The sequence below is a fragment of the Lynx rufus genome, unplaced genomic scaffold, assembly GCF_022079265.1.
Source record: "Lynx rufus isolate CCGP_SWC_20201006 ecotype Redwood Valley unplaced genomic scaffold, mLynRuf1.p SCAF_8, whole genome shotgun sequence".
NCBI lineage: Eukaryota > Metazoa > Chordata > Mammalia > Carnivora > Felidae > Lynx > Lynx rufus.
In genome coordinates, this window is record NW_025814896.1 from 138,181,079 (window position 1) to 138,208,392 (window position 27,314).

Here is a 27,314-nt window from a genome sequence, read left to right on the forward strand (position 1 = left end):
ACCTGTGCATTTAAAGCAGGAGGAAGGAGAACACTGTTTTCAGGGAAATAGGTCCTTCTCAGAATCCATGCTGACATACCTCCTTGTGTCCCATCAACTCAGACTGAATGAAGTCCCCCTCCCCTTATTAGCCACATTAGTGTGATTGGCTTACATGATTACTGGGTTTCTCCTGGTAAGAGGGAAGGCTCAACTCCTCTGCACACATTCAGAGTTTTCTCAAGAAAAAAGAAGAAAGTGCTAGTTGACAGGCAAAAGATCATGTCTTATAGAAGTCACTGAAGATTTTTTTAATTTTTTTTAATGTTTATTCATTTTTGAGAGACAGAGAGAGACAGAGTACAAGCAGGGGAGGGGCAGAGAGAGGGAGACACAGAATCTGAAACAGGCTCCAGGCTCCAAGCTGCCAGCACAGAGCCCGACGTGGGGCTCGAACCCACGGACCATGAGATCATGACCTGAGCCGAAGTCGGACGCTCAACCGACTGAGCCACCCAGGCGCCCCTAAGAAGTCACTGAAGATTTTTTTAAGCAAAAGGAGGAATTTATGAACTTTATTTCTTACCATCCAAGGGAGGAGGATGGCTGTTATCAAAAATGAAATCTTGAGGGGCGCCTGGGTGGCGCAGTCGGTTAAGCGTCCGACTTCAGCCAGGTCACGATCTCGCGGTCCGTGAGTTCGAGCCCCGCGTCGGGCTCTGGGCTGATGGCTCAGAGCCTGGAGCCTGTTTCCGATTCTGTGTCTCCCTCTCTCTCTGCCCCTCCCCCGTTCATGCTCTGTCTCTCTCTGTCGCAAAAATAAATAAACGTTGTAAAAAAAAAATTTAAAAAAAAAATGAAATCTTGATAAATACAAACAAATGCAAATATGATAAATGCAACCAAGATGAGTTACTGAGTTACCATTTAGCGAGCACCAACCAGGCACCTGCATTTTACGTATGTCATGTCATTGGCTTCCCAAAGCCGCCTGGAGAGCTGACTATTACTCGTCCTCATTTTAGAGAGGAGGAAGGAAGGCGGAGAGGTAAGGTCACACAAAAGACATGACCTGGATGAGATATAAACAAAGAACCATCAAGGTAATCATCCCAAACAGTGGAAGCTCTGTAGATTTTCATGCTCCGGATCTCCGTAAGAACCTACATTTCAAAGAGGCAGCAGGCATACATTGCCAAACAAGAAGAAAAAATAACTTAGAATTACAATTCATTCACAAGAAAATAACTCATCGTAACAATGTAACCGTGCGTATATCAAGTGTGTCTGTGAGAGGTTTTTCGCCCAAATAAATTCAAAAGCGCTGTTAGCATTAACAACAAAAAACACAAAAAGCTAAGGTTGTTGGGGGGATCCGGAGTTGGAGTGGGGGTGGGTCTCTTTGTATTATGGAAATAGGCATATTATAGGGCATGAAAAGAGAGAGAAAAACGCGCTGAGATTAGGCACGAAGGGAAGCACGCAGAACGGATGAGCGGATGCGAACGTTGTGAGATCACGACTTCAGTGCAGTAGAAACCCTTGCGGAGATTACTTTCCGGGTGAATCAAGTTCCACTTGCCAGTGTGCAGGGAAATCTGATGGCAAGTGTAGAAAACAACCTAGAGAAGACCAGATTCTACCAGAGCGTGGAGTAGTTCCTAGTTTCTAGCACGTAAGGACACGCTCCAGGGCTGGAGTGAGAAGTTGCATTAAAGCCTCTGTCCCTACTTCACAGCTCTTGCAAAGACTCATGCTTAAGTCAAGCGAGGATAAAATGTTTAGATTCCCGTGGCATCATGCAGGTTCAGATATTCTCAACAAATCACTTTCTTATATTTCTAATATTTATCGCAGACACAAACCTGCGGTAAGTTTCACTTAACTAACACAGTTTCCATGTTGTGTCAATACGAGAACAACATTATATGTGCAAAAAAAAAAAAAATACAGGCATTTACAGCGCAATACAGGCAATACAGGCAATACAGGGAAATACAGCGAGGGGAAACCTGCATCATTCTTTACAATGGCGAAAAATAAGAAAAAAATAAATGTGTATTAATAGGAAAGTGATTAAGTAAAATATAAATTACCCACACGGTGCTGTTATTAAAATCAATAATGAAGTTCTCTATCTATTGAAATGGAAAACACTTCCCCGATACTGTTCAGTGAGGCAGTAGATTCTAAAACAGCCCACAGAGCCTGAATCTACTTATAAAAATAATACACATATAATCTAAATGTCTATAAAAATATAGAACTATGTACAGAAAGAGGCTCATTAAAATGTTTACTGTGGTTTTCCTGTGCTATCAGATGATTCTTGTTCTCTTTCTATGGTTCTGATCCGGGGGGTTCTTTACTATGGGCATGTCCCTCCTTTAGGAAAGGAACAAAGCTATTTATAATATATAAATGAACTAAAGTATGTAATGATTGCCCATATAAGGATGTAAAATGAAGGAAGTGGCCATTTCACAGAATCCTGGCATGATAAGGCTTATTGGTCTCTGACATGAGTCATGGTACGTTAGCAGTAAAGGAAACACATCATCTACATCAGGGTGATCATCAAATACGTAATATATTCCCTGACTTTAGTATGAAACACTCGTGTCCCAGCAAAGGCACCAAGTAATTGGGAGCTTCCGCTCTGAGAACCAAGAGCTCTAGTCATCAGGCATCGCCATGGAGGCTGGAACGGTGGGTTTCACTGTGCTTGTTGGTTGCCAGGGGGGCTCTGAACGAGGCTTCCAGCTCCCGCGGTGCTCCCCAACCTTGCGGGATGAAGTTTCTACTTGAATGCTTAAATTTAGAAAAGGAGACACAAACCAGCCATTCAGCAGCAAGGGTCATTCACACTCACAGGCTTGCAAAGGGTCAAAGAAAACCAAGCCAAAATAGCGACCCAGGTGGTGCTTCGGGCATGACCCCGGTCAAGGATGAGAAGGTAACTGAAAGATTTCAGAAGAGGCTACACGAGAGGAAGGGACAATTGAGGGAAGGGAGCCCGTCAACAAAAGACCAGGCCAACTTTCTCCCCAGTTCGTATTGTCGATATTTGCTTTCTTCTTATGTCAAAAATAACATGTACGTCCGGTTTCCAGCCTATCATGCCAGGAGCTCAGAAGTAACGGCTCTGTCCTAACAAGCAAAAATATGAACAAACCGCAAAATCAACGACTCTTCCTAGAGTCATCAGAGAAGTGAGGCCACAGGGCGGATCATGGCCCCGAAGTTAGAGACAGAGAGGTGGACACGGAGGGTCACAATTTACGTGAGAAGAACGCAGCGAGGGGAAACGTGCACAGAATCCGCGTCGGGTGAGAACATCTGAACTGTGATTGGCAAACGGCCGGACGTTGGAGTGGGCCACCTGCAGGGCGAGACTCCCCAGGGGACGCGGGTGTAAGGGCGCGGATGTCGTCCGTCCTGCCCCCCGCGAGTTCCAGCAAATCATGACAGTGAACGTCAGAACCCATTGCCTCCTCTGAGAGCGCTGGAGCAGGCATACGCGAAAGTCAAATAACAACTTTTTGTTTTCCTGCTTATCATTACCTGACAGATGATAGCTTGTCGAAATAATAATGGCAACAAGGTGTTAATTACCTACGCGTGTGCAGATATGCACACCCACGTGTCAGTGACAGGAAGGGCAGCAGTGACACAAGGAAGGGAGAGAGAGAGCGGGATGGTTTTGTTGTCGTGAGCTGTTCACGCCACCTGTAAAGTGGCCAGCGATATTTAAAGGCAGACTTGGATGCGGAGTGAGCGTATGTTACAAATTCCAGGACAACCACTAAAAAGAGGGAAAAAATATAACTGACATATAAGAAAGGAGAGAAAACGGAATCGTATAAAATGCTCGGTTACAACCGCAAAGGATAGGAGAAGAGTAGAAGACACAAATAGGAGCAAAGAACAAGGGAGATGAAGAGAAAACAGAAGCAAACCCAGTAGATCTTAATCCAACTCTCTCAGTAGTCACTTTGAACATCAATGGCCTAAAAGGACCCATTGAAAGACAGAGATTGTCAAAGGGGATCAAAAAACAAGACCCAGCTGTATGTCCCGTACAAGAAACACACTTTGAATACAAAGATACATAAAACGGAAATGGATGGGCACAGCTACACTAACACTAATTTGTAAGGAGCAGTGGCAGCTACATTAACTTCTGGCCGAGCACACTTCAAAGTAAGGAAAGTTATCGGGATCAAGGAGACTATTGCATCATGACAGAGCGTCAATTCTCCAAGGAGACATAACATCCTTAGCGGACCTACCAACAGAGCGTTGCACCGCATGAGGCAAACACCGACAGAACCGCAAGGAGAAACAGATGAGTCCACCACCCTTCCCCTGTTGGAGCTTTGAAGGCTCCTTTTTCAGAGATGGACAGAAAGACAAACTGGTGAACTGGACTTCATTAAAACTGACAACCTCCGTTCTACAAAACACATGTCATGAGCGTGAAAATAGAAGCCGGGGAAAGTACTTGCAAAAAACACAGCTGATAAAGGACTACGATGCAAAATACATAAAGAACTCTTTTTTCTTTTTGAAAATTTTTAATGTTTATTCATTTTTGAGAGAGAGAGACAGAGAGACAGAGAGACAGAGACTGCAAGCGGGGGAGGGGCACAGGGAGAGGGAGACACAGAATCGGAAGCAGGCTCCAGGCTCCGAGCTGTCAGCACAGAACCCGACGCGGGGCTCGAACCCACAGGCTATGAGATCATGACCTGAGCCAAAGTCGGACGCTTAACCGACTGAGCCACCCAGGCACCCCCAGGAATCTGCCCTCTTACAAAAAAAAAATTTCTAAAGAGAAAGAAGAATTGATTTCTAGACAATCGCTGACATCTTGGTAATGTCAAAAGAATTTCTTTACCTTTCTATTCCAAAATCTCTTAACTCCACAATCAAGATGAAGCCTCCTTGCTTCTGCGCCCTGTCGTAGGAGAAGAACTCAAGCTCCATAAAGACTGACGGACAAAAGCATCTGGGGTGATCACTTGTTATCTGTTCAGGAGCAACACCTGAATGCCACAGATTCCTGGAAAATTGATTCTTACCTTCCATCATTGAGTAATAAACCCACATTTAGAGCTTCAAACAATATCCATTTATTGGCTTGCAGTTTTGTGGCTCAGACTTCCCGCCACTGAATGGCGTGTTTCTCTGCCCCGGGCTGAAATCAAGGTGTCGACCAGACGGTGTTTTCGTCTGCCGTCTTGACTGAGGAAGAATCCACCTCAACCTAATTTAATTTGTTGGCCAAACGCCTGCCTTTGTGGTTAGAGATCTGATCTCTCTCTCGCTGTCATCTTGGGTTCCCTCTCAACAACTTGAGCTGTCCAGCATCCCCACCATATTATCCACCACCATCCAGAGACCGTCCCATGTGTCGAACTCCACTCACCCTTCAAATCTCTCTTGCTCAGAAGAGCCCCATCTGTCACTTGATTATCAAGTCTGGCCCACCAGGGCACCTGGGCTCGGTCGGTTAAGTGTCCGACTTTGGCTCAGGTCACGACCTCACAGTCAGTGTGTTCAAGGCCCCGTCGGGCTCTGTGCTGACGGCTCAGAGACCGGAGCCTGCTCTGGATTCTGTGTCTCCCTCTCTCTCTGCCCCTCCCCCGCTCACATTCTGTTTCCCTCTCTCTCCCTCTCAAAAATAAACAAAATATTTTAAAAGGTTAAATTCATCAAAATTAAAGGGAGCTCGTGTGTTTCTCTTCTTGAGTCACAGTACAGCCTAGAGTAAAAGTGGCTGTTAGAGGGTGTCGTGTGCAGACCCACCCCCAGACTCCCCGCACAAAAAGTCAATGGCCTGCAATCTCAGGGCTGATCCCCTTGAAGACAGACAGCTCACACCTGCCGCGGGGGCTTCTGATACCTGTTTCTAGGGGGGTCATGTTGGAATACCGCACGCCAAGGTTTAAAGAAATATTTGTTCAAGGTGGTTGAACGGAAGTCGGCACCACTGTGGGTGGCAGGTTCGTTGTGGGAACAGAGAAGACAAACAAGGCACTGACTCTTGAGGCCACGCATGCCTAGAACTCTGTGGTGGGCCCCGAAAAGCATTCAACGTCACCTACCAGGGTGGTGAGGAATGGGCTCACAAAATAACGTCCCAACCAACCTTCATGGATGACCGTCCACAAGGCTATCGACAAGCATTACGATAATATTGAGGACTGTTGTGTACCAAGCACATGTCTAAGACCGTGGCCCTTAATAGACGCTGAGACATCGTTGCTTACAGGGTCTCTGTTCTACCAGGAGACGTAGGACACTCGGATGCTCGGTAACGTGTCCCGGCTGTCACGGTTAACAGAGGGAACCCCGGGGCAAAGATCGCGCTCTGACTCCACCTCCCCACCAGTGCTTTCTATTTAGAACAATCAGGCTTTTTGAAAAAAGATTTTAAATATTGATCTTTTAGGGCACCTGGGTGGCTGAGTCAGTCGAGCGTCCGACTTTGGCTCAGGTCATGATCTCACGGTTCATGGGTTCGAGCCCTCCGTCAACTCTGTGCTGACAGCTCGGAGCCTGGATCTTGCTTCAGATTCTGTCTCCCTCTCTCTGGGTCCTCCGCTCTCTCTCTCTCTCTCTCTCTGTCTCTCTCTCAAAAATAAACAAACATTTAAAAAAATCAAAAAAACCAACAGTGATCTTTCCTATTTTGCCTCCCAGGGAACACACACCCTTTAATGCCAGCATTGCTCTGGGACTCAGCTTGTCACCCATGGCATTTTCAGTGTTGGTGGTGGCCGGCTGGGGCAGACATGACCAGTGTCATCAGGGGGACATTGCTAAGGAAGTCACATCCACCAGGTGACATTTTAAGATGAGTTTGGGGTTTTACGATAGATTTATTTTTTATAGTTTTTTAAATTAATTTATTTATTTATTTTGAGAGAGAGAGACAGACACAGCACAAGGGGGGAGGGGCAGAGAGAAAGGGAGAGAGACAGAGAGAGACAGAGAGAGCCAGAATCCAAAACAGGCTCCACACTGTCAATGCCGAGCCCGAAGAGGGGTTCAATCCCACGAAACTGTGAGATCATGACCTGAGCTGAAACTGACAATCAGACACTTAACCGACTGAGCCACCCAGGTGCCCCTACAATAAATTTATTTTTGGCTGTTTGATTTTTTTTTTTTTTGGCTGATTTTGGCAGTTATACATTTTCTCTCTTTTTTTTGTTTTAATGTTTATTTTTGAGAGAGAGAGACAGAGACAGAGAGACAGAGCACAAGCAGGGGAGGGGCAGAGAGAGAAGGAGACACAGAATCCGAAGCAGGCTCCAGGCTCTGAGCTGTCAGCACAGAGCCCGACCTGGGGCTCGAACCCACGAACCGTGAGATCATGACCTGAGTGAAGTCTAGCTTAACCACCGAAGCCCCCCAGGAGGCCCTATATCTTCTCTTTCTGACGCCTTGGGGAGGAAGGGTGGCATGGCCTTGGAGCCCTTCCCCCACCTCGGGACTGCTATGCCTCACCTCCCGTTCTAAGGAAGACCACGTTAGACCAGTTCTTATTTTCTAGGAGAAAAACTAGGTCGAGAGGTTAAGTGACTCCAAGTCGCTACTAAAGGTGGTCAGGGTGGGAGTGGAGGGACAGCCAGGGTCCCTGACCTCCTTTGTGCCTCTCGGTGAACGAGCTTCTCGAAGGTCCAGAGTCAAGAGCATCTCTCGGCTTGGGGCGGCACCAAGAAAATGGACAGTTTGAACCCGGGAACACGTAAGGCCCCGTCGGCAGTAACGCTTTGTGATTTTACGTGGGAAGTGAGCGCGGGTGATGTGGAAGGTTCTGTGAGCCCGTCAGCAGCTGGCCAGAGGGACAAGCTGCTTTTCAGCTGCAGGTGTGTGATCATTGAATGAGGTGTTCACGGCGAGGAAATGCATTATTAAATAGTGTTTCCTGCTCAGGTCCGCATGCATTTGTCACTGGAGAGGCTGGTCACTTACAGTGTGGAAGATGACGTCAAAGGGAATGAATAATTCAAGCAGAAAAGAGGTGATGCTTTCAGATCCATAGCATGATTACTGAAATCTACATTTATCAGAAATGTAATTATATCATAAAAATTCCCTCTTCCTTTCTACTTCCTGCCTACATTATACTGAAATAGTCATCATTTATAATTTTGAGTCATACATTTTATGAGAAATGAACGTTTATACATCTAAACCAAAGAGAAAGTGTCTCTGGAACATGGGTAGGAAAGGAAGCCCTATTAGTGGGGGGAGGGGGGGGAAGAACTCATGTGATTTCTGTACCTTAAGTCTAGAAATATTCAGTGAAAGAGAATCCTGTCAACTTCAAAACCAGAAAGCCCCTTCGTAGCCAGATCAGTCAACACTGGGCTTACCACCGGATGCCCCGTGCTCACGCCGTGACTGTCCTCTTGGACGAGTTCTTCATTCCAGACACTCAATACTTCATCCACAAAACCTCAATGGTACGTAATTCATAGACGTGCCACGACGATAAGTGAGCTTTCTTCTAGAAAAGGGCCACATAGGCTCCAGTGTGCTGTCTGTAATAATGAAATAATCCCGTCGCCTCTTAAAATTCTGAATAAATCCTCAAGCCATCGATGAAAGAAAGTATTACGTTGGAAAAGCTCAGAAGATAAGGAGAAACAACACAGCTATTCTCCCTGCATAGGAATAAATAAATAATGGCAAACAGATAAATCCGTAATAAAGAAGCAACTAAAAACAGAGAAAAGGAAACCGTGAAACCCCGGGCACAGCACAGTGGCCCGCGGCCGTTACAGCAGCGATGACCAATCCGAGCCAGGCTGCATCCTAGAAAGACCACTCGTGCACCAAGCACCCTGGGATGGAGCTGGGGTGCCCGCATTTGCACACCAGTCCACGGTCTATCTACTAAGCTGGGACGACGGAATTAATCTTTCAGTCCATCGATCTCCTTACTGATAAAATTGGGAGACTGATAGGATTATGTCTTGGTACTTCTGTAAGGGATAAGTCAGTTACGATGCAGAAAACAGGTAAAGTAGCGGCTGGCACGTAGTAAGGAGCGTAATCAGTATTATCGCAATCTGGTCTCGGCTACGTCTGCCAAAGACAAAATAAAATAAACCTCAACAAGCATGGGGCCTGAGACATACCAAGCTTCCCTTGGTCACATGTTCCTGATCTATACGTATGCACTGCTTTTGTCAAATCTTCTCCACAAGTAGGCACAGAGGAGCCTTTGAAATGTTAGAAATTCTCTACAACCAGTCTGTATGGTGGCTAACTAGGTACAATTGTGTGAAATTCATTCATTTGTATCCTGAAGGTTTGCACACTTACGTACGTTACACGTCCCCGAAATATTTTCAAAGCAAGGAGTAGAATAAGGGTTAAAGTATACTGCTTTGGCATAAGAGAGGTTGAATTAATGGTGCATTTTTCATACTTTCGTTAAGAAACACTGGATCAGGGGCACCTGGGTGGCTCCTTCGGTTAAGCGTCCTACTTCAGCTCAGGTGATGATCTCGCCGCCCCCAAGTTCGAGCCCTGCATCAGGCTCTGCGCTGACAGCTCAGAGCCTGGATCCTGCTTCCGATTCTGTGTCTCCCTCTCCCTCTGCCCCTCCCCCACTCATGCTCTGTCTCTCTCTCAAAAATAAGTAAACATTAAAAAAAAGAGATAAATTGGGGCGCCTGGGTGGCTCAGTCGGTTAAGCGTCCGACTTTCAGCTCAGGTCACGATCTCGCAGTCTGTGGGTTCAAGCCCCGCGTCGGGCTCTGGGCTGACGGCTCAGAGCCTGAAGCCTGTTTCCGATTCTGTGTCTCCCTCTCTCTCTGCCCTTCCCCCGTTCATGCTCTGTGTCTCTCTCTGTCTCAAAAGTAAATAAACGTTAAAAAAAAGAGAGATAAATTATATTAAGAAACACTGGATTATGCGAGATGCTAATAAAAACGTCGAGGGTAGGGAGAGAGAATAGAGCCATTCCAAACAAGTGTGGAACGAGGCTCTCATTATATATTCTTATATGGTTTTGATTTTTGAATCATCTTAACACATTAAGTATTCTTAAAATACTATCTTTAATTTCAAAAACGTCTAAATGTACGTTTCTGGCTGGGGGCTGTGTTTTAAGAAGCATCATTTTATGCACAACAGATTCCACTGTTTTGTTTTGTTTGCACTGGGGATGTGAGTCTGCAAACAGCACTGTTGTCTAATGTCCCATCATTTATTTTCACTCCTACTTGACATTTGAAAGCGGAAGTGAGGCTGAGCTCTCGGGGGGGGGGGGGGGGGGTATGTACGATGCCATATTTGGTCTGCTTTATTCACCTCTGCCCACCCATCCTGAGGAGCAAGAGGTCATGTGACTTTCAGAGCGGCGAAATGCCCAGATGTTATGGAATCAATCTCATCTCGATATAATTCATGCAAGATCCCTAGGTTTTTGTGCTATGGCTGGAATACTCCGGATGAAAGCAAGCAACATCAATGGTGCTGTAGCCAGCTTCCAAGATGGTCCCCAGCGATGGTCCACTTCCTGGAACGCACACCCGTTTGAGGTCCACCTCCTAGAATGCACACCCGTGTGAGTTCCACTTCCTGAAATGCACACCCGTGTGTGGTCCCCTCCGCACGGTGCCAGAGTTGATCTGTGTGGCCTCGGCAGAGGCGATGGCACGTCACCTCCAAAATCATATCACAGAAAGAGTGTGGCTTCCTCCCTGATGCTCTCTCCAGCTCTATCTCGCTCCTGAATCACCCGCTAGGTACATATACTCGGTTGTCTTGAAATTATAATATGCAAGAAATATTTTGAATAAATGAAGAAATCTTCACATAATAAATTAAAAATTAAAGGGTTTATTTTTTTTAATGAAAATATATTTATCGTAATTCAAAATATGTCTGTAGGGAGGGTTGAGATATTGTTCCAGAACCTCTTTAACTGAATTAAGGACCTTGGAGCAATAATTTGGGGACGGAAGGCGTCCGGTAGAATTCTAAGTGTGCTGTCCCACGTCGTACACTGGCATTTACTCAGTCGCGCAGCAAAGGCTTGGGAGCACTCAGAAGTACCTGGCATGTTTGGGGCTCCCTCCCCAGGACATGGGTCAGGAAGAGCTGTCCCTGGCTTCCCCCCCAACTGCCCCCCCCGCCACCCCCAGGCAGCCCCTCCTACTGCCCGAAGGCGACCATTTCCCCTTTCCTCCTCCGCCTCCCCACCTGCTGGAGCAGAGCCACCTGAAGGGACACGACATCCATCACCCAAGACTCCGGAGGGACCTTACACACCAGCACTAAGACTGGGACTTGAGTCTAGAACCGAGTCATTCCAAAAATCACAGCGTTGCTTTTTCCTTCGGCACCATTCCATCTTTGAAAGAATATGTCTGGGACACCCATTCAATTAGGAAAAAAAAATCAGCGCTTTTTTTTTTCACTTACGGGTCCAGCAGTGCCGCCTTGCAAGCCCCTCCCACTGGTGTGGAGCTCCCCGATCTCCCAGTCTCCCCGTGTCCACTGTCTTCCCATCAGAACCCGAGCGGCTGGCTCAGGCTTCCTTACGATCCCGGTGGGCTCCAAGGCAAGTAAGTGTCCCCAGGAGAAGCTAATCTGTAGGATGGGGGCAGTTTAAAGGAGCAAAAAATTGGAGAACAAAGGAGAGCTCCTGGGACCCAAGAGACTAGGAGGCGACCGCTCTGAGGCGGGTTTAAATCACAAAGACCTCATTAGACTGCTCCGTTCAGGGTAGCTCACAGTTGATTAGGTGGGTGCCTGAAGTTGCTGCCTTTCTTAATTAAATCAGCCTCCACGTTTACCCACCCCCAGGACGAAAGAGAAAAGAAAAGATGAATTCAGCATCCTCCTCCTTCAAATGCTAATTACCCTGAGCCGCGAAAGTCCTAAATCAGGAGGTTCGCGCAGAGGGCTGCCCCATCCCGGGGAGGAGCGCGCTCCCCTTCCAGGGAGGCCCGCTCCATTGTGTCTCTAATAATAGGCGCAGATGTCGGCCCCGCCTTCCTCTGAGCGACTTTTGCCTAATAACCACCTTCCATGTGTCCCAGTGCACCTGTTCAGCATTTTGAAATGAATTAGCGTGCTTGATCGCCTCCAAAAATCTTGTCCACTTTTGTCAACCCGATTATGCTGCCACAATGCCAAGCGATTACGCGAAAGGCAGCCCGTTGGCGAACTGGAAAGAGGCCAGCCCCGCCAGAGCAGAGCGGTCTCTTGTTGTTCCTAGAGACCGCCCGACCTGAGACGGGGCTGGGATTCCTGACCTCAGGAGTGGGCTCTCGCTGGCCATCGGGGTCAGGAGGACACCTGAGGGGGGGCTCCACGTGCTGTTAGCATGGGACAGCTGCTGCCACACGCCCAGAAGGGGCAGGAGGGTGTAAGCGACAGCGCCAGTTGGGACCGTGGCGGGTCCATGACTGGAAGAGAAGCAGGCATTGAACACAACAGATCGAGCCTGGGATGGCTTCTGAAGGGTGAGAGGCAGACAGGGACCGCGAGACCGGCTCAGGGACCTGCCTTCATTAGAAGTAGACCCCCCCTCTGTGGTGGCGACCCTGTTCTCTCCTGCGGGATTAGTTAGAAGAAAGTTAGGGTAGGTTCGAAGAAAGTGTAAAAGGTATCCATCCGGACACCCAGAACATTTGGTCTTCAGTCTCTGAGCACCTCTCCCCACTCAGTCAATATTGAGCCTATACCCTAAGCGTGGGAAACGACTGAGAAAATTATCACGAAAATGCACAAATCATTACTAATCAAGCATTAAAAATGATGTTCCAGCAAATTTTAAGGCATGAGTAAATCCTCGCTGGCCTATTTCCGACGGTCCGGCACAGGGTAGAAATCCAGGTGGCAGGCAGTGAACGAATGAATGAATGAATAAATGAGTGATCAGATGAGAAATGCGTGGAATACCACACTAAGTGAAAAAACTAAAGTCAAATCACATACTGAGGTGGATCCGTGTAAATATTTATGCAAAGTATTCGAGGACGTATCAACCAAGTGCTATTAGCTGTGATGATTGGACGATAGCATTGTTACTACCCTTTTCTGCTTTCTGTTTTCCGATATTCCCATATTTTCTATAATAATAATGTAAGGTTTTAACAACGTTAAAAAAAACAAAATACGCTTTAAGAGAATTTTTTAAAATCTTTACGCCTTCCCGGGTCTAAGTCTCTCCTTGTTAACAAGAAGGTATCTGCAGGACTCAGGGCTTTACTGGTTCACAGCGGGAGGAAATTAGCGTTTCAAATCATCCTGTAAGTGACATCATTTATCAGTATATTCCCATACTCTGGGATCTCTACCACTAGGGCAAGCAAAGTCAGATCTGAAATGTAAAGCTTTAACATAAAAACAAGCCTTCAGCAAATCAGGAATAAAGGGAGCACATCTCCCATGAAGCAAATCACTGCCTTGCAAGAGGTGATCTCCGAAAGAAATTAACACACATTCAGCACTGTGCCCTCCCTGCTAGATATGGCTGTTCATTCTCATTGATGTTTTTGTAACATCGCAGGCCTAGGTATAAACTTGTGTTTGTGTCTCTCTCTCTCCCTGAATACATATTTCTAAAATAAATTATATTATTATAGTGCATATTAAGCAATGATTTATTTTAAGGAATAGACTCACGTGACTTGGGGCTGACAAGTCCAATTATGCAGCCGGCCCACAGTCTGCAAACTCAGGTGAGAGCTCAAGTTGTGGTCCTGGGCTCATGCCCTGAAGGGCAGGCTGGGAATTTGGAACTATAATGTAATGGTTTCGAAGCAACTTCTTCTCCTGGAAACTTCCATTTTTGTTCTTAAGATCCTCAACTGAGTGAATAAGGTTCATCCACATTACCAAGGATAATCTCTTTTACTTAAAGTCAACTGATTGTAAATATCAATCCCATGTACCAGAAAAACCTAGACTAATATTTGACTAGACAACTGAGCCCCATAACTCAGACAAGTTGACAAATAAAATTAATGATCACATATGCATTTTGTTTCCCATTCTGCAAGTGTTTTCTCTGTTCTTCATTTGCTTCTTAGCTGTCTTTTGCCCCTATTGCATTGGGACAGCAACTGCCTCTTATTCCCATCTATAGCCTCAGGACAAAGAATAGAATTTTTCCCAACACAAATCTATAAAATTTTGGCTGCTTGGATGAATGAATGGGTGAATAGAAGGGAGGAAGGCAGATGAATGGATGAAAGAAGGAAGGAAGAAAGGAAACAAGGAAGAAAGGAAGGAAGGGAGGGAGAAGGATGAGTGATGGATGGATGGATGGTTGGTGGATGGAAAGAAAGAAGGAAGGAAGGTGGATGGAAGGAAGGAAGCAAGGCAGAAAGGAAGATGAACAGTTCAAAGCCCTTATACATTACTACCACCTACAGCACTTTCTCCCTTACTGAATTCTTGTACTTTCTCTATCTACACCACAGCTCTTGGCTATTAGTCTAATGCTGGTTTGTGTCTTCCAAGTAAAAATTTAAACTCTATGTCTAAAAAGCTATGTTCTACAAATCTTTATATCTTTGTAATACCTCGCAAAGTAATGGAAATATAAGTAAACAAATAACTATTTATGGGATGATTCTAAAATTTAGTTTTGTTAATAGCAAAAAGATTTGTGTACATGTGGCTACTGATCAAAAATTTCCATGTCATTTTTAAGTGTCATCTTTAATTAACCATGGCTGAGGTCTTATTATTTTCCCGTGTAATGGCGGCAGAAACTATGACTCACTGTGGGTGGATGGTTCCACTCTGTGCCATACACAGGGCTAGCAGTGGGCTATGTTGCCTTGAACAAGACATAAATCCTGGTTTATTGTCAAATGTGGAAAAGAAAAGACAAAATAAAGCAGGGATTTTGTGCCGGCTATCTTCCACTTGTTTTTTGTTTTTTTGTTTTTTTTGATCTGTTATGGATCCTTCCCCACCTCGTTCCACCCTGGCTTCTGTCCCAGGATCCTCTCTGGGGTGGATCACACGAAAGGCTCCATTACCCTTTGGCGTTAGGTTGGGCACAGGCCACGGAAAGTTGGAGGAGAGAGGAGACACAAGTAGAGAAGCAAAGCCAGGGAGCGAGCCCACAGCTGCCGGGGGGGTCTCCTCAGTCACCTTCGGGCTTTCACTGAAACTTACATCCGTCTTCTCAAGCGCCACCCGCTGTTCGAAAGTTTTTCCTACACTGTAGGCTTTCACTGTCTCAGAACTCCACCTCCAGGGACCCAAATCCACATTGATTATCTACCACCGCAGAGCACATTTCCCCACAACCTGGTGGCTTAAAGAACAATAAACCATTACTCTCTTACATGATTCCGGTGGCTCAGCACTCTGCAACAGCTGGGTTTGCTGCTCCGGGCTCAGATTATCTCCTAAACCGCAGTAAAGATCTTGGCTCAGAACGCAATCAGAAGGCTCGCCCGGGGTTGTAAGATCCACTTTCACACAAATCATCCGCATAGCCAGCAAGTTGTGCCGGCCCTGGGGCAGGGGTGGGGGGTCCTCAGTTCCCAACACAGGAACCCTCCACAGGCGGCACAGGAATCTTCATGAGGCACCAGCTGGCTTCCCTAAGTAAGTGACCCAAGGGACAGCAAGCCAAAAGATGCCTTTGATGAACCAAGTCTTGAGAGCCATGAGCCACTGTTCCCAGGCGCACAGCTCAGCCTATTTAACGTAGAAGGGAAATATACAAGGGTATGGACACCACGAGGTGAGGGTCCCATGGGCCACCTAGCAGGATGCCAGGCACAGGTGTCCGGTGCCCATCCTCTCCGGGGACAGGGCTGCCACAGTGACGGTGAGCAGAACAGGCAGATGGATGTGTAATGTTTTGCTAGAACTTCCTGGGGAGGACGTGGGAGAGATTACATTTGGGGCACAAATCCTTGTTCCCCTCCTTCCTGTAGCTCTCCTGTTCCCTCGTCTCCATTCACCCTGCACGTCAGCTTTGTGCTTTTCACCTCTGGGACACAAGTCCTGGGACAGAACGAAGTTAGAATGCAAGTGTTCCTGGCTTCTGCTAGCCGGAATCTTAAACCTGAGGGACGGGAGACGGTATTGTGTTTAAAACTTGCCTGGGAAAAGCAGGCTGTCCCACACTGCACCACACTAGCAGGTGCCTTGGGCTAGGAGGGAAGAGAGGACGAGGGTCCAGAGACACATGTGTGACCCAGGGCGGTTAAAACCTACCTGCTGCTGTCCACAAGTGCTGCCCCAGATGCGAAGAGACCTGGGCAGGGAAGTATTTTCCCTGCTGCCCAAGGTCATGTGACCCCACAACATTCTCCAGCTCCAGAGAGACACCCAGGCTCAAAGTAAGACGCGCGGCGATAGAGCGCTGCCCCGAGCTGACATGCCCAGGGGGCGGTGACAGAAAGGACTCAAACCCCACCTGTGTGGACAGACCCCTGAGCACCAGAGAAGCCTCTTCTTTGATGTCTTGTCACCATAGAAGCCCCTGGGAGGAGGGGGAGCCATAGACACCCCTGGGGTTGTCTGCCCGACAGAAGGGAGCCCCGGGGTCTGAAACCAAGCGCCTGAGTAGAAAACAGGGATGTTTGTTGAAAACCCACCCGCTGTGCGCATGGCCACGCAAGGCCCACTCCGGAGAACAGACTGCATCAGTTAACGTATCACACGACGCGTCTAGATTTCAAGGTGGTCCCGGTGGTGCACGTGATGAAGGACAGGACTGCTCCCAGAGATGCTTCGCCGATAAAAATGGCTCGCCAGAAATGTTTGTTGAAGCACGTTTGCACACACAGTGGGGGGACACGTCCGTTTGAAAGTTCCGATAGGGCGCCAGACTCATCCCGGCGCCCGAGTAATTCCTTTGCCCACAGAATCTCCTAGTGCCCTATTTTACGGCAGAAAAATATGGCTACAGAAGCCTGGATGGGGTGACGACGTTCCTAAAGACCCCGTCCCTGGGTCCTGTGAGACCCCTCCCTTTCAGCCCCGGTGCCCGGAGGGGTGGCCAGCATCGCCCTGTCCCTACAGGTGGTCCCCGGCCTGCTCTGACAGCGCACCTGCTTCACGGACTGTGTATTTTTATGTCTACGGACAGGAGCAGTGACTCAACCAAAGAGACAGCGGAGCGAACGATAGTTTCTTCAACGCCACCCGAAACATCAAGTTGGAGCCTCACCACCCCGCCTTTCAAACATCCCGTCTGGGATGCTCCTCCCGCCTTCGATCTCTTCTCATCCATCCTTCTCCCCCACTTCCCTCACAATCGCTGACCCCGCCCCGTACCTGCAGACACTTGTAACCTTCTCACCGGAGGACAGTTTTTCACGTGGAAAATCAAAGCCTGGTCCGAGACAAAGGTCGGGGCTAAGGACCCCGGTGGGGGGGGGGGGGTGGTGAAAGTGAGCCATCCGCCCTCCAGCGGAGCCACACAGCCTGGCTGGATGCAACGGTCATCTGGGCACTCACTGAGGGCCGGCCTCCAACCAGTTCTCTGATATTTTGACGTCACCCCCTCGTCTGGAAAGCAAACACAACCTCGGCAATTTCCGAGAGCTGCCGGAGCGTCCAGTGAAGAGGGGTGCGCAACGGCAGGCCGAGAGTAACGGGCTGGTGTCCCACAGAGGCTCAGGAGACACTCGCATCTCCGTCCCGACCTCCCTCCGCTGACAGAGCAGACTCTTCCTGAACCGTCTCCTAAGCCAGTGAACTGTGTGCAGTCAGGGCCGGCCGGTGTGGCGAGGAGCATGCAAGAATCTTGGCTTCCGCACTCCCTCCTCCAAGAGGAGCTCCGTGTGGCCTAGGAGCCCGATCAGGGGCGGGTAACACCTTGTGCCACAAAGCACTTGTCACACTGAAATCTCAAATCGCATATGAAAGAAGGGACCCGGGGCGGCGCCCGGTGGCTCAGTCCCTTAAGCATCTGACTTCTGCTCAGGTCATGATCTCATAGTGCGAGAGTTGGAGCCTCTGTGCTGACGGCTCAGAGCCTGGAGCCTGCTTTGAATTCTGTGTCTCCCTCTCTCTCTGCCCCCCCGCCCCCCGCTCATGTTCTGTTTCTCTCTCTCAAAAGATAAGTGAACATTAAAAAAGAAGGAAAGAAGGGAAACTGAGTCACAGCCTGCACTTCGCAGCTGCGGAGGGCGAACGCTTCTGCCAAATTTTTACAAAATCCAGGCTAGACCTGGCTCCCCACTCTCCCACCCCGATTTCCTCCAGCCGCTCTAGTAAAGATACGTTTTGTTAGCGAACACCCCATGAATTCACCAATTCAGTTTTATGCAGCTATGCAAACAGTGAGCTTAATTCTGTTTTCTTTAGGAATGGGGCAAAGAGCCTCCAAGGGTGGTAAATGAAGTTGAATTATTTTAGTTACCAAGTCCTTCCCCGTGAAAATCCAAGTCAGCATTTGAAATGGCCAGCCTCTTAAAAATAATTAAAGGCAGACATCTGGAAAACACCAGTTACTGAGGCATTCATGGCCTCAGCAACACGCTCCACGGATAACCAAGGCTTGGTTTTAAAAAAAAAAAAAAAAGAAGAAGAAGAAGGAGTATTTTACATTTTCTTTTAAACAGAAGCTTTTTGCCCGTGCCCGTGAAGCGCAAATGTCCAACAAAAATTTACTTTTTTTTTTAAACTTCAGCAAGTTAATGTCAACACATGTTATTAATTTTTGCTACCAACCCAGTCTTGGTGGGGAGTCTGGAAGCATGGCCAACCGGAGTTTAATGAGCTGGTGGCTGTTCAACAGCACTCGTATCCCAAGGAGGCCAGATGGGCCATTCAATTACATCCTCCACATGCTTTTTTGGAATGTGGAAAGGCCACCCCCCACATCTCTGGCACACCTCTCCATCTCTGAGAAATCCTCCCTTTCGAGGGCCTATCGGTGCATCTTTGTGGATTCTCCAAGGCCAACATCGGTCCTGCTTGTGGTCTCGGGCCTTGGAGCCCGTCAGCTGAAGCGTGTGCACCGCTCTCTATCGTCTCTCAAGAAGCATCACCAGTACCACGCATATTTCTCTGGTTAAGGAAGTTTCTACAAGGTGGACACGCCGAGATTTTAGTGTATTTTTATCTGACGTGCTAAATCCATGGCACTCTAAATTTTGAAGAAACCTGCCTTTTCTATGAGACCACTCAAAACTGCCGGTGACTTTGTAACCATCCTCTTCCTAAAATGGAAGAAATATGCACACCTTTGGGCTAGGCAAGCTTCCTTTAAATAACAGAATGGCCGCAGGACCCAGCAAGTTGTCACAATGGCGACTACATAAACAAAGCAGCGTTGGACAGCTTTTAAGCTTGTCCGGTTCAACAACTAGTAACTTGCTAAGTACCTACCACGTGTGAGGGGATTCAGTGTGTCTGGTGGTCATACCAGAAGGGCAAACAATGATTCTTAGGTGATGATCTCTGGTTTCTGAGAACAACCACCCATAAGGAGGCCATACCCGGGGCAGGAGGTGGCGGGAGGGTGGGGGTTGGCTATGAGAGTAAAAGGTGGTATCCAGAATATCCTATGAATCTGGCTTTTTACTACCACCTTCCCTGGAGCCCCAAGGCGTCTGTTCTTTTTATCATTATACTTTCACGTTGCACAATGGTTGTGCATTTTCTTTCTTCCTGCTTGGCCAGTGAGCTTTCAAAGGCAGGTGCCTTGTCTTAATCATCTTTACACCTTTGGAGCTTCCATAAAGTGGCTGGTTCAAACGTGTATAGAGGGAGGGAATGAACTCATGAACTTACACACCATTGGTGATTCCATCTAAAAGCAGCGGCATCCACAAGGTCACGAGAAGTGACCTTCCTTGGACTGAGTAAAAGAAGCACGGTCTGGACAGAAAATGACTTTCCGGCAGGTGCTCGATGCCACTGTCCGGGGTCCTGCCTGCACATCTGGAGTTCATCTGGAAACACGGGCCCCATAAGACCAAGGTGCCAAAGTCCAAGTCCTATCTTATCACTTACCACATCCCAAACACAGATCGACTTTCTAGATAAGGTAGGCTATGCTTCAAGAATCCCTAAAGTTTTTAAATATAATCTCATAGAGGAGGAGAAAGGGGTCTTCCTGATAATACGATAATAATACGATTGTAACGAGGGGGGTATCTGTACATAGCCCCTACTCTTTGTCAAACGCTGTCCTAGAACCTACACGTTACCTCATCCCATCCCCCGAACTCTACAAGACATTTAATACTCTATTAGAATCTTCCTTCTGTACGTGGAGACTCACACATAGAGAGTTTTTAAATCTCGCTCAAGGTCATTAGAGGTAAGAAGAGGTGGAGTTTGGGTGTAAACCCAGACATTTTGACCTTGGAATGATTACTGCACAACATGGCCAAGAGTTGAGAGACACGTGTTTCTAAATACTTCATGGAACTTTTTATCTATCATTTGGAACTTTTAAGAAAAATAAATAAAAAAGAAAATTCATCCCAGTAATTCCAACTTAACATGTAAAATTCAGCTCAAATACCAGTTCATTATAGAAGCAAATAAACCAAGCTGAAAACAAGGGACTGTACTGTTTTAACCTTTTCAACATGTTTTATATGACTTTTTAACCTCTCCAGTGAATACCTTATCTTAAAATATTTTTACATTGACTTTTAAATATATCATTAAGTCCCATTTTTAAAAACCACCTATGGGGGCGCCTGGGTGGCGCAGTCGGTTAAGTGTCCGACTTCAGCCAGGTCACGATCTCGCGGTCCGGGAGTTCGAGCCCCGCGTCAGGCTCTGGGCTGATGGCTCGGAGCCTGGAGCCTGTTTCCGATTCTGTGTCTCCCTCTCTCTCTGCCCCTCCCCCGTTCATGCTCTGTCTCTCTCTGTCCCAAAATAAATAAACGTTGAAAAAAAAAAAAACCACCTATGTAATATATGACGCATGCCTACACCATAGATACGTCAGGTTGCGATAGGTCTCCAAATCACGAGAAATATGGATTCTGGCTCTTTCTGCCCGGTTGGACATTTTTATCGGCAGTTCTATGAGTATGCATCCACCAAGCCGGGGCTGGAGTGTGTTTGCTTCACACACAAATCCGTTAACTCACACAAAAAGCAACCACGTTCCTTGACCTTAAAATCTGCCCTGGCCCTAGCCAACCATATCACAAATGTGTTTCCCTTGTCGGTTTTAAAAAGGGGAAAAAAATGCAAAGATACTGCAATAATTTAGTTAGCCATTCCCACATTTGAGGTCACAATTCATATAGCTTATTTATTCATTAGGTAGAGTAAATTGAAAGAAGTTAAAAATGTGATTTTATGATATAAAGTAATTTAAATCTAATGCTTATTGACCAGTTGCCAAAACTATGCAAGAAATCAGAACTGGAAAACAGGAAGCAACGTTATGACTGTAGCACCGTCTCCTGAATCATTTTATCAAGAATAAAAACCTTTTAAGGTAATTTTTATTGCCTTTATTACACTGGAAATAAAATGTCAAAGACCGGTTTGTATTCTCACGTACAAAAAAAACCCCGCTATTAATAAGTTTAATGTTGTACTGAATATAAGCGCTATTAATGAAAAAAATGCATCATTACAGCAAATTGTTAATAAATTGAGACTTAAGTGCATTTTCCATTCAGGCTACTCTGAGGGAGAAAAGTAAGAGTGTTGTCTGCGTTTTTTTCTTGCGGCTAAGATTTGGCAACCCGCATTGCTTTGTGTTAATTTCCTAAAGTAAACCCACCGTTTGTCTAGCAAACAAACCATGCCAGTGTCTTTTTGTCCACAACTATTATTGGGTTGGGTTTTTGGTTTTTGGTTTTTTGTTTTTTTTTTTTTTTTGAAACAATATTTTTTTAAAGAAATGACCTGGGCTGCAAGGGGCATTCTTTCCAAAATTCTAAGCGGATGTGTTCAAGTAAACTTGGAAAAAGCAAGGTGCGCTCCGATTTTCAGGCAAGCATGGCTGAGGGCCTGTCTGCAGCAAAGGGGATCCGTTATTTCCGTATCGGAATCAGTAGCAAAAACAAGAACAACAAAACAGCCGCGGAAGTGAATGATGAGCGAAACGTTAGACTCCAGGTAGTCACAGAGTGGCACTTGGTTGTCTTCCAGAGAACGTGGCTCACATCAGCTACTCATTTCCTGCACGGAACACGCGACTGGGCGATTCCTTGGCAACCAACTTCTGACGAGGACCAGCAAAGAGCCACTGTTTCAGTGAAATATAAAGCAGAACCGTGAGAGAATGAGCTCGTAATTCTAGCGTGTGTAGCAGTGCCCAGCACAGAGTTCGAATCTCTATTCAGCCACAGACCGCCCTGCAAAATTTGTTTCAATTCCTTCCTTTTAGGCCTTCTGATCTCCAAACTGTAAATTTCACAGATGTATACACCCGTAGGTGTGTTAGAACACATAGGTGAAATAAATACGTTAACTATATACATAAAATATACATGAGGGGCGCCTGGGTGGCACAGTCGGTTAAGCGGCCGACTTCAGCCAGGTCACGATCTCGCGGTCCGTGAGTTCGAGCCCCGCGTCGGGCTCTGGGCTGATGGCCCAGAGCCTGGAGCCTGTTTCCGATTCTGTGTCTCCCTCTCTCTCTGCCCCTCCCCCGTTCATGCTCTGTCTCTCTCTGTCCCAAAAATAAATAAACGTTGAAAAAAAAATTTTTTTTAAAAAAAAAATATACATGAGACAGAATGAGAGATATGACAGCGTGTCATACGTATGTGCACATAATAGGTGTGGAAATTAGAAGGTACGCCTGACGTCGACATATATTTTCTATTACATACACAGGAGAGAGAGAATGACCGCACCATGACTTCAGGCTGGCGGGACATCTTATGATATCTTATAATATCTTATATCTGACGCAGAACTGGTACATGGGACACAATCACATACGGTTGGAGAGATTCTAATCCGAGAAGCATTCGGCTCTCGTTTTTCCAATTTTAATAAGCCAGGTCCTTTCTTTCTAAAGAGGGAAGAAAAAATAGTTCATCTTCGCTGCGCTGGCTCCGTCTCTGAAAAAGGGGAAAGAAGACGTGACACCTTGTGTTTTTCCGGCACGATCGTCCACACACACACTCGGGGAACAGAGATGTGCACGAATGAGCCAACGCTCAGGGCAGACTCGCCATGCCACACGGAGTAGCGTGAGCCCGAGACCGAAGCCACAGAGGGTACGTCACTGGGGCTCCCGGGGCCTGAGTGCTTGGTCCAGGGTCACGTCGCTAACGGAAGCGGAGCTGGGCCCGAGGGTGCCTATGTGGTGCCCTTGGCCTCCGGTTACCCGCGCAGGTAGAACAGGCATAAGGCTTCCGGGACAGGCTTGGCCCTCATCCTTCCCTAAGAGCAGCCCCCTCCCTACCGAGTCGGCTTAACCGCGGACCGAACCACAGAAGCACTCCAGCCCCTGCGTCTGCCACCGGGTGCCCCTCCGCTGTCTGGTTGTGACAAGGGCTGGTTACCACATACACGTGGCCGGACAGAACCCCCAGGAAGCTCTACCGACCGGTCCAGCGGGAGGTGGGCCTCTGCCTGGAAAGAACAAGAAAGCAGGACGGTGGCCCCTGGGCGAGGCAGGACGGGGGCACTGCACGCATCTGGGACTGCCGCGGATGGAAAGACCAGACGGAAGCGTTCCCAGCACACTTCCTTGCACGCAGCGGGCGACTAACCCACATCACTTTTCTTCCCTTTTGCATGATTTTTCCTGTAAGGTATGTCTTGCCTACGAAAAGATAGTGCCTGCCTGACTCTGAAATTCCAAGCTGGATTAGCATTGACAAGCAGAAAGGAGGAAAAAAGAAAAAAAAAAGAGAAAGAGGAAGAGAAAGAAAAAGAAAAAGAAAAAAAAGATCTATCCTTCTGCTTCTCTGTGCAGAATCAAAATTAGTGGGGCCAGGACGCTGCCCCTTTCTTCAATGGGTCATGAGAGAATTAGGGAGCTTTCGTGAAGCAGCTGGGATTCAGGTTAGGTTCAAAGATTTCCAGCAGCATATTTTGGTGATTAAGAAAAGCAAATGCTTAATTTCTGACTGGCTTTGTCTGTTATGCCTGACACTTCCGACTGGCTTCCAAGATAGTTAATCCTCTCTTCTTTCCCTCCCCAGGAAAAACATTCACACGTTTCCCTGATAATGTGGGATATTAAGAGGATATGGATTTTCATTTCTCTGGCTTCGGTAAGCCTCTGAATGTATTTTGTTGGTAAAAAACTGTCTCTTGGGGGACCTGGGGATGGGGGGTGCTTGTATAAGCATCTTGAAAACCAAAATACTGGGAAGACCGGTCCGGATCCGATAGCTTCAAGATGTGCCGAGGCTTCTGGGAAAAAACAAGTTAAAGAAGACTGGGATTATAGAATAAAAGTGATTTAGTTTTCTTTGTATGTGCTTTTCCTAAGATTTTACTTGGAAAAAAATTTTAAACATATAGAAAAGTAGAGAGAAAATGACCACTCTATATTTATATCTTAAGCCTATATCAGAAACTGGTTTACATTTCCTCAAATGTACATATTCGTACATGTATATTTTCCCCCGAACCATTTAAAATAGCAGCAGACAGGGCCGCCTGGGCAGCTCAGTGGATTAAGCGTCCGACTTCGGCTCAGGTCATGATCTCACGGTTCGTGGGTTCGAGCCCCTCGTCAGGCTCTGTGCTGACAGCTCGGAGCCTGGAGCCTGTTTCAGATTCTGTGTCTCCCTCTGTCTCAGCCCCTCCCCGCTCACACTCTCTCTGTCTCTCTCAAAAATAAATGTTAAAAAGTTTAAAAAGAAAAGAGTAGCAGACATCAGGATCCTTCAGTCCCACAAAATGTGGTGTGTTCCTCCTAAGAAAAAGGATATTCTCTCCCACAAACACACAACACTTCAAATCTAACAAGAAAAACAACAATAATAACAGAATTCAGTAATCATAAGGTATCCAACCTGTGTGTACATTCCTTTGATTTGGACAGAAATGCCTTCGATCCCTCTTAGTTTTTCTCTTGTTCTTGTTCTTTTTTTTGAATGGCAATTCAATTAAGTTTCCTGCTAGGATTCAGCTTCTGTGCCTCTTTAATCTCTTTTATTACGGAATAGGCTTCTCTCTTGCGTTCCTTTGTTTCATTTGAATGGCATTGCACTGGAAGGTGGCCGGTGACCTTGCAGCGACCTTGTGGAATGCCCCAGCCCTCGGTGCTCCACGACTGTTTCCTCCTGGTGTCATTTAACTTGTTCTTCGATCTCCTGTGGTGTCTTTAAACAGGAGGTTAAGTCTCGTACTGGGGTCAACAGCACACTATGGCCACGGGCCCAGTCTGATCCCCAACCTGTTTTTGTGAATAAAGTTTTATTGAAACGCAGTCACACCCAGGTGATTATACATTGTCTGTGACTGCTTTTGGGTTGACGGAATCGAGTAGGAAGAGAGAGTATATGGTCCGCAAAGCCCCAGATATTTATTTTCTGCTCCTCTCCCAGGGTAAGTTTGCTGATCCCCGGTCCAGAAGTCCGATTAGGTGCACACTAAACATACTGAGGGCAAATGCCACAGAGCTGACACGGCCACCTGCTAGTGTGTGGGATCGGGCGGTTCGTGACGGCTGCCCACCTTCGTGTAATCATGCTCGGTCTTGCTCTCATGTCTCCTCTAGAGAACTGCACCTGTGTCTCTACAGTTTCTAAGGAACTGCTAGGAAATACTTGGACACCAAATCACCCTTGCCCAAATTCTGTGGCCAAAGATTTTTCATTGATGATTTTTGCCTGAATCCAGTATTAGGACTTTTTTACATTTTTTTTTAATTTTTTTAAGTTTATTTATTTATTTTAAGAGAGATAGAGACAGCGTGAGCGCGGAAGGCATAGAGAGAGAGAGAGGGAGAGAGAGAGAGAATCCCAAGCCAAGCAGGCTCCTTGCTGTCAACACAGAACCCGATGTGGGTCTTGAACTCACGAAACCTAGAGGTCATGACCAGAGCCAAAACTGAGAGTCTCCCAAGAGCCACCCAGGCGACCCAGGACTTTTACATTTTTCTTTTTAGATGGCATTCTGGTGTAACAAGAAGTGTTACTGGGGCCTGGGTGGTTCGGTCGGTTAAACGTCCGACTTTGGCCCGGGTCATGATCTCACACTTCATGAGTTCAAGCCCTGAGTCGGGTCGTATGCTGACAGCTCAGAGCCTGAAGCCCGCTTCAGATTCTGTGTCTCCCTCTCTCTCTGCCCCTCCCTGACTTGCGTTCTGTCTGTCTCTGTCTCTCAAAGATGAACAAACATTAAAAAAAATTTTTTAAGTGTCACTTGTTCGTTTTTTGTCATTTTTGTGTTCCGTTTGTGAGTTTCACAGCAAATTATTGGGTTTTCACTTGCTCATGAGAAAACCCTACATGTACTATTTTGGATGTTCAAATTGTCCCACTGAATTTGCAGTGGAAGCCTCTTACAATGGTTCTTGCATCGCTCTGACATGACCCCCTTAATATTTAAGAATCCTGTGCTCACCGGCTCAGAAAGGGTGCCTCAAAAGTACTTTGTGTGTTCCCTGCCCTGGAGCTAAAGTCAGCCATTTCTCTGAGGGGATTAACGCCTATTTGTGAAGAACGAGATTTAGAATCTAAGATCTGGGCACTTGCTCCCTGACACAGAGGGGTCCCTGCCTGCAGCCCGCGGAGTAATTACAGCGCGAAAACACAACACCCTCGTGAACGGATATTGTTGTTCCCACACAAATTTCACCTTAGAGAGTGCTCCCCCTCAATCTGCACCCAGAGTCCCTTCCACCAAAAAGTCACGGCTCCTAGAACATTAATGTAGCGTGAGCATGTATTCATAATTATACTATAATTATATAATGTATTTATAATCATATACAATATGATTTATACCACATATAATCATTATTACATAAATATTATACATAAGTATGATGCAATATATTTATAAGTCTATAATTATGTTACATATAATTACATATGTGTGTGTATATATGTATATAAGATTTTGAAATTTCTAAAGCAATATTATTGCTAACAAAAAACCTACTGCATGAAGTTACATAGTTCTTAAGAATATATCCCTATGGGATGCCTGGTTGGCTCGTCGGTTCACTTCGGTTCCGGTCATGATCTCACTGTTCATGAGTTCGAGCCCTGCGTCCGACTCACCACTGTCCGCGCAGAGCCCGCTTCAAATCCTGTCTCTCTCTCTCTCTCTCTCTCTCTCTGTCTGCCCCCCCCTTTCTTTCCCTCTCTCAAAAATAAACATTTATATGTATATATATATCCCTAGGATATATGATCTGGACATTGTGTCACAGTTTATTCGATAATGTTTTCTTTGCATAATTCCAAACA